This window comes from Orycteropus afer, unplaced genomic scaffold (assembly GCF_000298275.1).
Source record: "Orycteropus afer afer isolate SDZICR_OR568_19922 unplaced genomic scaffold, OryAfe1.0 scaffold00302, whole genome shotgun sequence".
Lineage (NCBI taxonomy): Eukaryota > Metazoa > Chordata > Mammalia > Tubulidentata > Orycteropodidae > Orycteropus > Orycteropus afer.
The window spans coordinates 3,810,873-3,822,783 of record NW_006921889.1 but is presented as its reverse complement, the minus strand read 5'-3'; positions in this window follow the sequence as shown (position 1 = coordinate 3,822,783).

Here is an 11,911-nt window from a genome sequence, read left to right as displayed (position 1 = left end):
TTTAATTCATACATATCAAGTATGCATTTGTCTTTGAAATGATCTCATATATTCATGATGCCTTCACACACATGCCACTTTTATGCTATATCTTCTGTATTTTATTTTCAATTGATTTCCAATTCTTCTCTTAGGGCTTTGAAGATTAAGGCAAATTAAAAAACTAATTGCTAGAGGCACCAACACCCTAGCCATTTTCATCACAGTTATTCTATCTTTATCAAAAACTTATGATTAATCATATTCTTTGGCTAATGTTGTAATGTAGTCTCAAAAACATTCTAAGTTTAAAAAACTAACTACTTACACCAAGTTATTTATCATCTTGGTTAAGATATTGATATTTATATTTTCTTCCCAAAATATATAACACTTTCATAGTTTTTCAGTTTCTCCCAAGGCTCTTTCTGTCTCCATGATACAATTTCATATATCTCTTAGTTGTTTTTAAAGTTTAAAGCTCTTTATCTTACAAATATTTCATCCTAACAGGTTGCCATCCTCCTAGATTGAAGGATTTTCTGGAACTTGACTCAAAATGCATCTGAAATACTTGGGATTAACAATGATTGGTTCAGACAGCAGAGTTAAGAGGCATAAGGAATAATTTTATTTATACTTTTATGTCTGTATGTATTGCCACCTGGGAGCTGTGGTGGAAGGAAGGTGTTACAGAAATATAATTTATTAATGATAATTTGTTTCAGAACTGTTTATAGTGAAAAAGAGAAAAGGAAAGGATCTGTGAAAAGCCATAAAATTCCCTGAGAAAGTGGCTCCCTGATGGTGCTAAGTATTTACAACAATAATAAAAGGATCACTCTGATCATTGTTTTTATGGCCAAGGAATCTCGTTGGTAACTCCCCGCCAGGGTTGGACAGTTTCTTCAGAGCAGACTATGTAATTTTCCATGGTACAAGTTCACTAAATAGTTTCTGTCTCCCCTAACAAACAATGGCAGATCACCCTAGACTCTTATCAGCCTTACTGCCCTCTTACTCATACAATTTCTTTGGGGTGAGAATAAACGCAATCTGATACTATGATGACTTAGAAATAGTCATTTAAACTTGAGTTACTCATTTATTTGAATAAGACTTGCGAGGACAAGCACTTATTTATTTTTATTATTTCAGAAATAAGTCAGACCTTTGTTGATATAGGCCATCCAGATTTAAAAGGGTGGGAGGAAGCACTCAGGGGTCTATAGATGAATGGCAAAAAATGTGGGAAAAAATTCCCATGAGAAAAATGTAAGAGGCTTTTGGTTGTTTAGCCCAGAGAAGGAAATGTTAAGAACCGGCTGACTTTAAACATAGAAATTATTTTAGTTTATGAGAGAAGGAAGGGGCTTTGTTGAATTAAATTAGAGCCATGGTCCTCAGCCCTGGCTGTGTCAGATCATCTAGGGAATTTTTAAAAACACCAATACCTGAAGCCTGCTCCCAAAGACTCTTGCAATAAATTTGGGAAGGTGAAGGCTACCCAGGCATCTGCAGTTTTTAGAAGGTCTCCAAATGTTTCCCATGTGTAGCCAGGGTTGCAAATAAATGAATTAAAGAAAATAGATGTTGAAACCAGCTGAGATGTTCAGGAAATTAAGGAAGATGCTTGAGGCCATTTTTTTTCTGACCAGGGCATCAATCAGCATCAAAATCCTCTGAAGAGCTACTGCATAGAGCTTGGAAACCCACCTGAGAATTTGTGATTCTGGTGGCATAGTGCCTAAGGCATTTGACTACTAACCAGACGGCTGGCAGGTCAAACTCACCAGCCACTCCTTGGAAAGAAAATTGGGAGATCTACTTCCAGTAGAGATACGGCCTTGGAAACCCAAGGTGGTGTCACTATGAGTCAAATCAACTCGACAGCAGTGAGTTGAGTTGAGTTTATTGTTATAGATCCCCCAGATGATTCCTATGTATACATGAGAATCACGTGGGAATCTTATTAAAATGTGGATTTTGATTCAGTATATCTGGAGTGCAAATGCAGATTCTCAACAGAGGGTCGTACCAGAAAGACCCAGTTTGCCCTGGTGTTGCAAAACACACAGGCCTCCATTACCCACAGGGCTCATCCAACACAGCTCCATGTAATGTTCAGAAGCAATGATCTTGGCAGACTTTGTGTGCCCACATTAGAAACCACTCGTATAGACTGTCCAGGTGATACAACACTAAAATGCACTACCACTGGGGCTTATGAACTTCAGCACTATCGGGTCCCAGGGGAAGAGTGCAGCACAAAACTGAACATATAAAGGAAGGACACATGCTATTATTTTTCCCTCAAAAAAAGATGACACGAATAAATATGGCCCAGTAGTAAACACTGTAGGAATAAAATCCCTTTGGGACAACAAGAATGCAGAACTGTAAAAATATATAAAGGGTTTGATTGATGGTTTTGTTAGTAACAAGGTATGTATTAAACAGAGAGTGAGAAACGAGGCAACAGCATAGGGAAAAGAAATAGATGCCAGCACTTTTAGAAGAATACAATTTCAGAAAGGGAAAAGAATTTTAAAACTCAACTCCAAACCTTGAATGTGGTGGGGAGGTCTGGTAGCAGATTCATGAATCAGGGTCCACAGATGCTAACTGCTTTAATGAAAGTGGATTACCTTGTTTTAAATACATTAATAGCTGACCTTGGAATTTAACATGCAACAAGGCTGCAGCTGGTAAATGTGTCCGCCTCTGCAGCAGACATTAGCTAGTGTTTTGTCTTCACATATGATATAGTTTTATAATATATGGAAATCACTTTGCAATTGGCTTTCATGTAAAATCCCATAAACTAGCATTAAAACATATTAAACAATAAAAGATTTTTAAGAATAAAATAGGTGACTATCTATCCTCATGAAATTCCTGTGCGTGAAATCAGAGGACTTAACCAGATAACCTTGCAAGGTCTCTTCCAGTTCTAAGCCTATCTTTCTTTAGGTCACCAGCAAGTTTATGAGGAATCTATTTTTAGTTTGTATTTATAGATAGGGAAATAGATGAAGTAATGGTAAATGGACTTCCCAAGGTGTTAGAGAGGATGTCTATGTGAGTTAAAATGATAATTTATGGTCCTTTGATTGCCCAACTAATTACCAAGCCTGCTGTTAAAAGCACTAAGTTATACTTTATGAATATAAAGTTTAATGCACATTTCCTCTGATATCAAGAGAATTGCATGAAATAGAAATCCTACTCTACTCTTTACGGGTATTAAGAATTGAAAGTTTCATCAATTACATGCAGTTTTTGAAAAATATGCTGCTTACAATATGTAGAACAATTTGTAGAGGACTAATGGACAGAATTGTAAATCATTTGATCCTTAATCTTTCTTGCCTTTCAAATTCTTTTCAGAATGTTTTGTTGTTGTTGTTAAGTGCCATCAGGTTTGGCTCCAACTCACAGTAACACTATGTACAAGAGAACAAAACACTGCCCATCCTGTGCCATCCTCACAATCTTTGCTGTACTTGAATCCATCATGGCAGCCACTGTGTCAATCCATCTTGTTGAGGGGCTTCCCCTTTTCTGCTGAGCTTCCACTTTACCAAGCATGATATCCTTCTTCAGGGAACAGTCCCTTCTGACAACATGACCAGAGTAGGTGAGACAGAATCTGGCCATTCTCACTTCCAAGGAGCATTCCAGCTGCACTTCTTCCAGGACAGATTTGTTCATTTTTCTGGCCGCCCATGGTATTTTCAATATTCTTCACCAACACCACAATTCAAAGGTGTCAATTCTTTTCAATCTTCTTTATTAATTGTCCAGCTTTCACATGCATTTGAGGTTATTGAAAATGTCATGGCTTAGGTTAGATGTTGTTGTTGTTGTTGTTGTTGTTGTTGTTGTTGTTGTTGTTATGTGCCATCGTGTCAGGCCCGACTCATAGTGACCCCTCCTTGGTTAGATGATGCACCTTAAAAAGAGCTCTGGTGGCATAGTGTATAAGACATTTGGCCACTAACCAGAAGTCAACAGTTCAAACCCACCAGCTGTTCTAGAGACGGAAGATGAGGAAATCTATTTCCATAAAGATTTACAGCCTTGGAAAGTCAGTGGAGGTTGCTATGAGCCATAATTGATTTGATGGCAGTGGATTCAGTTTTTCGCGGCAGATTTCTCCAGCGCCATACATCATTTGATTTTTTGACTGCTTCTTCCATAGGTGTTGATTATAGATCCAACTAATATGAAATCTTCGACAACTTCAATCTCTTCTCTATTTATCATTATGCTGCTTATTGGTCCAGTTGTGAGGATTTTCATTTTTTTTATGTTGAGGTATAAGCCATACTGCAAACTGTAATCTTTAATCTTCATCATTAAGTACTTCAAGTCATCTTCACTTTGAGCAAGCAAAGTTGTGTCATCTGCATATCACAGGTTGTTAATAAGTCTTCCTTCAATCCTGATGCCACGTTCTTCTTCATATACTCCAGCTTCTCAGATTATTTGCTCAGCCTAAAGATTGAATAAGTGTGGTGAAAGGATACAACCTTGAATGCACACCTTTCCTGATTTTAAACCATGCAGTATGTCCATGTTCTGTTCAAACCACGGCCTTCTGGTCTATGTACAGATACCTCCTGAGCATAATTACGTGTTCTGGATTCTCATTATTCTCAATGTTATCCAACACCTGTTATGCTTTTGCATAGTTAATAAAACAATATAAACATCTCTCGGGCATTCTTTGCTTTCAGCCATGATCCATCTGACATCAGTAATGATATCTTCTGAATTCAACTGCATTTCTGGAAGTTCTTTGACAATATAACTGCCACAACCATTTTTGGATTAACTTCAGGAAATTTTATTTGTGTATGATATTAATGACATTGTTCAATGGTTTCCACATTCTGTTGGATCACCTTTTTTGGGAATGGGTACAAATATGGATCCCTTCCAGTCAGTTGATCAGGTAGTTCTCTTCCAAATTACTTGTCATAGGTGAGTGCCTCCTGTGAGGCATCCATTGTTGAAACATTTTAATGGGTATTCCATCAATTCCTGGAGTTTTTGCTTTTCACCAATTCCTTCAGTGCAGCTTTGACTTATTCCTTCAATGCCATAAGTTCTTGACTGTATGCCACCTCCTGAAATGGATGAACATTGACCATTTCTCTTATGTATAATGACTCTGTGTATTCTTTCCATCTTCTTTGGATGCTTCCTGCACCATTCAATATTTTGCCCATAGAATCTTTCAATATTGCAACTCAAGTTTTGAATTTTTCCTTCAGTTCTTTCAGTTTGAGAAATGCCGAACGTGTTCTTCCCTTTTGCTTTCTTAGGTCTTTGCATATTTCATGATAATAATTGACTTTGTCTTCTCAAGCTGCTCTTTGAAATCTTCTGTTCAGGTCTTTATTTTTTCTTTTCTTTCATTTGCTTTAGCTACTCTCTATTCAAGAGCAAATTTCAGAGTCTCTTCTGACATCCATTTTTGTCGTTTCTTCCTTTCCTGTCTTTGTTTGATGATATTTTTCTTTCTTCATGTATGATGTTCTCGATATCATCCCACAATTTGTCTGTTTTTCAGTCATTGGTGTTCAATGCATCAAATCTATTCTTCATGTGGTCTCTAAATTCATGTAGGATATAATCAAGGTCATATTTTTATTTTCATGGTCTTTTTTAAAAATTTTCTTCTGCATGGAAATAGCACAAGGTTATTACATGCATGGTTCCTACATGGTACAAACAATCAACATGCTCATTGCTAACAGAAAGGTTGAAGGTTCCAAGTTCACCCAGAGATACTTTAGAAGAACAACATGGCAGCCCACTTCTGAAAATTCAGTCATTGAAAGCCCTACAGAAGATAGTTTTACTCTGATATACATGGAGCTGGAGTTGATTCTACAGCCGCTGGTTGGTTTTATTATATGCATAATACAGAAAAAATAGGGAGAACTACATAAAGTTTTAAAGGTGCACTTATAGAAGTGCATTAATTCAAGAAATAAGTGCTTCCTCTGTGCCAGGCACTGCTGAAGGCACTGCATGGAAATGTGCAAGAAGACAAGTGTGAGCAGAGTAGGGACCCAATCTGACTAATCTTCAGCTAGGATTACCCTAGTTGCTAGCTTGTGAATAGACTGGAGGGGTCAACCCGGTAAAGCTAATAAAAATGTTAAACCATCCAGGTACCATTTTATTTTCTAAAGCCTAAAAACATAAGTTTAAACCTAGAAAATAGCTTTCTTTTCATCTTTTCCTTTTTTTTTTTTTTTAGTTAAAATTCTCTCAATTAAACACAGTGGTTGTACTACAGACCGTAGCCAGAATGTTCTTTCATCTCACATACTTTGAACAGTTAATTAGGAGGGACCAGTCCCTGGCGAAGGACATCACACTTGGTAAAGTAGAGGGTCAGTGAAAAAGAAGAAGACCCTCAAAAAGATGACACAATGGCTGCAACAATGGGTTCAAACATGGCAACGATTGTGAGAATGGCATGGGACTGGGTAGTGTTTTATTCTGTTTCACATAGGGTCACTATTCTGTTGTACATAGAGTCAGTATCAGTCAACCTACTCCAGGACACCTCACCTAACAATAAGAACATACTACAAGGATACAAAGCAGTATATTACCTAAATATTCAAAAGGATACCAATGGTCTTTATTATGATTATTTCCTTGATTTGTATATATTTTGTACATAGTATTGATTTTTTTCTGTGTAACCAATACTAGATGAATGTTTTTAGTAAAATGTTAAAACTAAGAGAACAAAGTGAGTGGGGAAAACACAAAAACCTGCAATGACTTTCAAATAAAATTCTAGAGACATGATTTATGAGTAGACCTTTGAAGTAGCATGCCCCAAATCTGTACAGCTGTAGCTGGCAGTGTTAGATTGTCATTGCTCTCATTTTGCTCCTTCTAAAGCTACCCTACATTTAGGGCCATTTATTTTATTAACGTAAAAGAAGTTAGTGAAACACTGCAAAGAAGAACGAGTATCCCACCATTTGGCATGGCTCACAATTTTCTCTCTAACCTTGACTTTGTCTTAACTTTTTTCCATTGCCTTCGGAATTAAGAGTTTAAAAATTGGCGTTATAGGGAGAAGAATTGTAAAAGTGGGACCCAGAATGAGTTTTTTCTTTGAAACCACAAACCTCAAATATGTGTTTCTTTTCTCATCATTTGCTTTGCTCCCAAATCAACTAATTAGTGAAGGGGGGGGGGAGGGGAGGAGGGCAGGAGAGACATCTCCCACACAGCTGGTTATATATTGATAAATAAATCCAATATTTTTTTCACATGCTTGAGTATGACCACTGGGGATTTTTCCAGTCAACCATTAACCAACTCTGTCCTTATTGGAATAAGGCAATGAATAATGAGGGGGGACTTTGGCTCTAATCTGAAGCCATAAAACAAAGTGTAGAAGGCATGATAATTCAACAGGAAAGAGATTACTGACCCTTCATACACTGGCAGCTCTTCAAATTAAGATGGGTCCTAGGAGAAAAGGTGAGGTTCTTACAGGTCAGGCAGCAGGCTGTCTTGGTAAAATTAAAGTTGAGTATTAGTCACTGAGTTTGTAAGGAAAAGAAAGCAAATATAAACAAAGAATAACAGAATTCTCAGAGTTGTGCAGTGAGTATCAAGAAATGGGACATCTATGTGAAGCTGAGTTTTATTAATCCTAACGTGTCCGACTTTGGGAAGAAAATGCTTCTGAGCCTCAGTGCCTTGTTACATGGATGAGGCAATAATAGCCACTTCCCAAGGTGATTGTGAGGACAAATAAAATAACGTGTGTAAAGCATTGTATATAATGCCTGATACATAGAAGATGCAAAAAAAGCTTCATTTTCCTTTCTTCCTCTCTGTCTTTAACATGAATCTATTATAGCATTGTGTGAACTCTCAAACAGTATTTATTGAAAAATATGAAAGCTAGATACTGTTAAGCTTGTCGAAATGTCCTTTCCAAACTCTGTCTTTCAAGGGCAGGGTGACCTGGCAAAGATTTCTAATAGACTTTTCTTCTTCCGTCATCACCACTTCTCTCTCTCTTCTATTTGCTATTGTAGTTTTCTAGGGTAGGAGATCTGGGTCAGTCAAGTGGCACAATGAAAAAGAATGGAGAAGAACAAAGGAATATTAATGATAATATTTAGAACATTGATACTAGTTTCTTATGAAGTTTGCCTCATAGTCAACTAATCAAAACAAAAATTAACCAGCGAAAAATTATTTTTTGTTATAAGCAAATACCCATCACTCTCATGTTACAAACAAAGTGCCCCTCTTAAAAAAAAAAAAAAAAAAATCAGACAGAGAGTTGCACGTGTTAGTTGCCCACCCAGTACTGGACTACACAGATGCCAGGCACTCTGAAAATATTTCAAATTAAACCTAAATGAAGATTAGCAGCCATCAGGTTAATTAAAAGCACAGAAGCCCTTCCAGATTTCAGGGGTTCTATATTCTGAAAAGTCACAACAAGATGGATTGACAGAGTGACTGCAACAATGACCTCAAACAGAGCGATGATTGTGAGGATGGTGCAGGACTGGGTACTGTTTGGTTCTGTTGTATATGGGCTCCCTATGAGTTGGAACTCACTATGGCTCCTAACAACAATCTTTGGAAGTAAATTACGAGGAACTGCTTCCTACTTTGTCTTAGTCTGGAAATCTACTGCCCCACTGCAATTGAGTCAATTCCAGCTCCTAGGAGCTCTGATAATGTAGTGCCTAAGGCACTTGACTGCTAACAAGAAGGCTGGAGGTTCAAACCCACTAGCCACTCCTCAGAAGGAAGATGGGGCAATCTACTTCTGTAGTGATACTGCCTCGGAAACCCAAGGAGAGGTCGCTATGGGTCGGGGCCGACTCGATGGCACATAACAACAACAACAACAACAGTGACCCTATAGGACAGAGTAGAACTGCCTCCAGAGCATTCCCAAGGTTATAAATCTTTAAAGAAGCACACTGTCTCATCTTTCTCCCATGCAGCAGCTGGTGGGTTTGAGCTGGTTTGGTTAGCAGCCTTAACCTCTGTGCCACCAGAGTTCCTTTCTTAGTCTGGAAGCTCCCCCTGAAACTTGTCCACCATGGGTGATCCTGTTGGTATTGAAAAACTGGTGGCATAGTTTCCAGCATCATAACAACATGCCAGCCACCACAGTGTAACAAACTGAGAGATAGGTAGGAGATGGGATAGCAGCTGATCAGAAGCCCTAACCACAAACTATTTTGTTTCTGAATCATCTTAATGTATAGTGATTGTCTCAATCTCTAGCACCCCTTGCTTTCATCCATTTCCAATCCCTAATAAAGCCCTGGTCTTACCATTTTCTAGAAGTTTCTCCATTTTTTAAGAAAGAACAAAAATATGGAAACAATCTATAAAATTAAAATGGAGTGTGAGATGTCCTTAAAATTGTTTCATGTGCTTTTTTGACCCTACGTCAAAGACATATAACTTATTATCTTAAAACTGGTTATAACGATCAATATTATCATTATAAAATTATACATATATGTGGTAAAGAAAATCTCAGACAGTACAGACAGATAGAAAAGTAAAGATATTTCATATGCCCCAGGTCCTAAGATCACTTCCAAGAATATAACACAAGTAAGATTAGTTGTTTTTAGTTCTATGTGTTGTTACCATTATAGCTTTAAATTTAGTATGTATACCTTTAATTCTTGTTTAAAAGCAAAAACAATGACAACTATCCCTTCAAAATCCTTTAGCCCCTTCCTAACACTTCCTTTAGATTTTCTTTGGGCCATATTCTGCGATCACACTCTTTTATGTAATTTGCCCTCTTTTCATTTTCTTGTTCATAGTATTTAGTGGCTAATTTTTTTCACCTAATGTGCTTATGTGTAATAGTCTGCCTTATAAAACTTCAAAAATATAACTTTGGGGATAATATTTAATATTATTTTTAATAATGATGTTTAAGTTTGAATTATTGTGTTGTTGTTGCTGTTAAGTGCTATCGAGTGGTCTCCGATTCATAGTGACCCTAAGCACAGCAGAACGAAACACTGTCCGGTCTTGAGCCAGCTCCACTATTCTTGCTACACTTGAGACCATCACCGCTGCCGCATCCATACACCTCGTTGAGGGCCTTCCTGTCTTTTGTCGACACTCCACCTTACCAAGCATGACATCCTTCTCCAGGGAATGATCCCTTCTGACAACATGACCAAAGTATGTGAGATGAAGTCTAGCCATTCTCACCTCCAAGGAGCATTCTGGCTGCACTTCCTCCAGGACAGAACTTTTAGTTCTTTTAGCAGTCCACGGTACTTTCAGCATTCTTCACCAACACCACAGCTCAAAAGCATCAACTCTTCTTCGGTCTTACTTATTAATTGTCCAGCTCTCACATGTATATGAAGCAATTGAAAAGACTATGGCTTGTGTCAGTTGCACCTTAGTCCTCAAGGAGACATCTTGGCTCTTCAGCACTTGAAAGAGGTCCTTTGCAGTTGATTTGCCCAGTGCTATATGTCCTCTGAGGTCCTGACTGCTGCTTCCATTGGTATCAAGTGCAGAACCAAGCAATGTGAAGTCTTTGACAATTTCAATCTTTTCTCCATTTATCATAATGTTGCTTACAGGACCAGTTGTGAGGATTTTTGTTTACTTTATATTGAAATGCAATCCATACTGCAGACTGTATTCTTCAATCATCATCAGTAAATACTTCAAGTCATCCATCCTCACTTTCAGCAAGCAAAGTTGTGTCGTCAGCATATTGCAGCTTGTTAATGATTCTTCCTCCAATCCTGATACCACATTCTTCTAAATATAGTCCAGCTTCTCAGATTATTTGCTCAGCATACAGATTGAATTAAGTATGGTGAAAGGATACAACCCTGACGCATTCCCTTCTTGATTTTAAACCATGCAGTGTTCCCTTTTTCTGTTTGAACCACAGCCTCCTGATCTATGTACAAGTTCCTCATGAGTAGAATTAAGTGTTCTGAAATTCCCATTCTTCTCAATGTTATCCACAATTTGTTATGATCCACACAATCAAAGGCTTTTGCATAGTCAATAAAACACAAGTAAACATCTTTCTGGTATTCTTTACTTTGAGCCAACATCCATCTGACATTAGCAATGATATCCTTTGTTCCATGTCCTCTTCTGAATCCAGCCTGCACTTCCAGAAGTTCTCTGTCAATATACTGCTGCAACCATTTTTGAATTATCTGCAGTAAGATCTTACTTGCATCCAATATTAATGACATAGTTTGATAATTTCTACATTGTGTGGGATCACCTTTCTTTAGATTGGGTACAAATAAGGATCTCTTCCAGTCAGTTGGCTAGGTAGCTATCTTCCAAATCTCTTGGCATAACCTAGTGAGTGCCTCCAGAGGGGCATTCATATATAGAAACATCTCAATGGGTATTCTGTCAATTCCTGGTGCCTTGTTCCTTGCCAATTCCCTCAGCACAGCTTTGACCAATTCCCTCAATACCATTGGTTCTTGAACATATGCCACCTCCCGAAATGGATGAAGATTAACCAGTTGTTTTCGTTTGTTTGTTTGTTTGTTTGTTTATACAATGACTCTGTGTAGTCCTTCAATCTTCTTTTGATGTTTCCTACATCATTCAATATTTTGCCCATGGAATCTTTCAGTATTGCAACTTGAGGCTTAAATTTTTTGCTCAGTTCTTTCAGCTTGAGAAATGCTGAGTGTGTTCTTCCCTTTTGGTTTTCTAACCCCAGGTCTTTGCACATTTCATTATAGTAACTGGCTTTGTCTGCTCGAGCTGCTCTTTGAAATCTACTGTTCAGCTCTTTTATCTTGTCATTTCTTCCATTTGCTTTAGCTATTCTTCTCTCAAGGGCAAGTTTCAGAGTCTCTTCTGACATCCATTTTGGTCT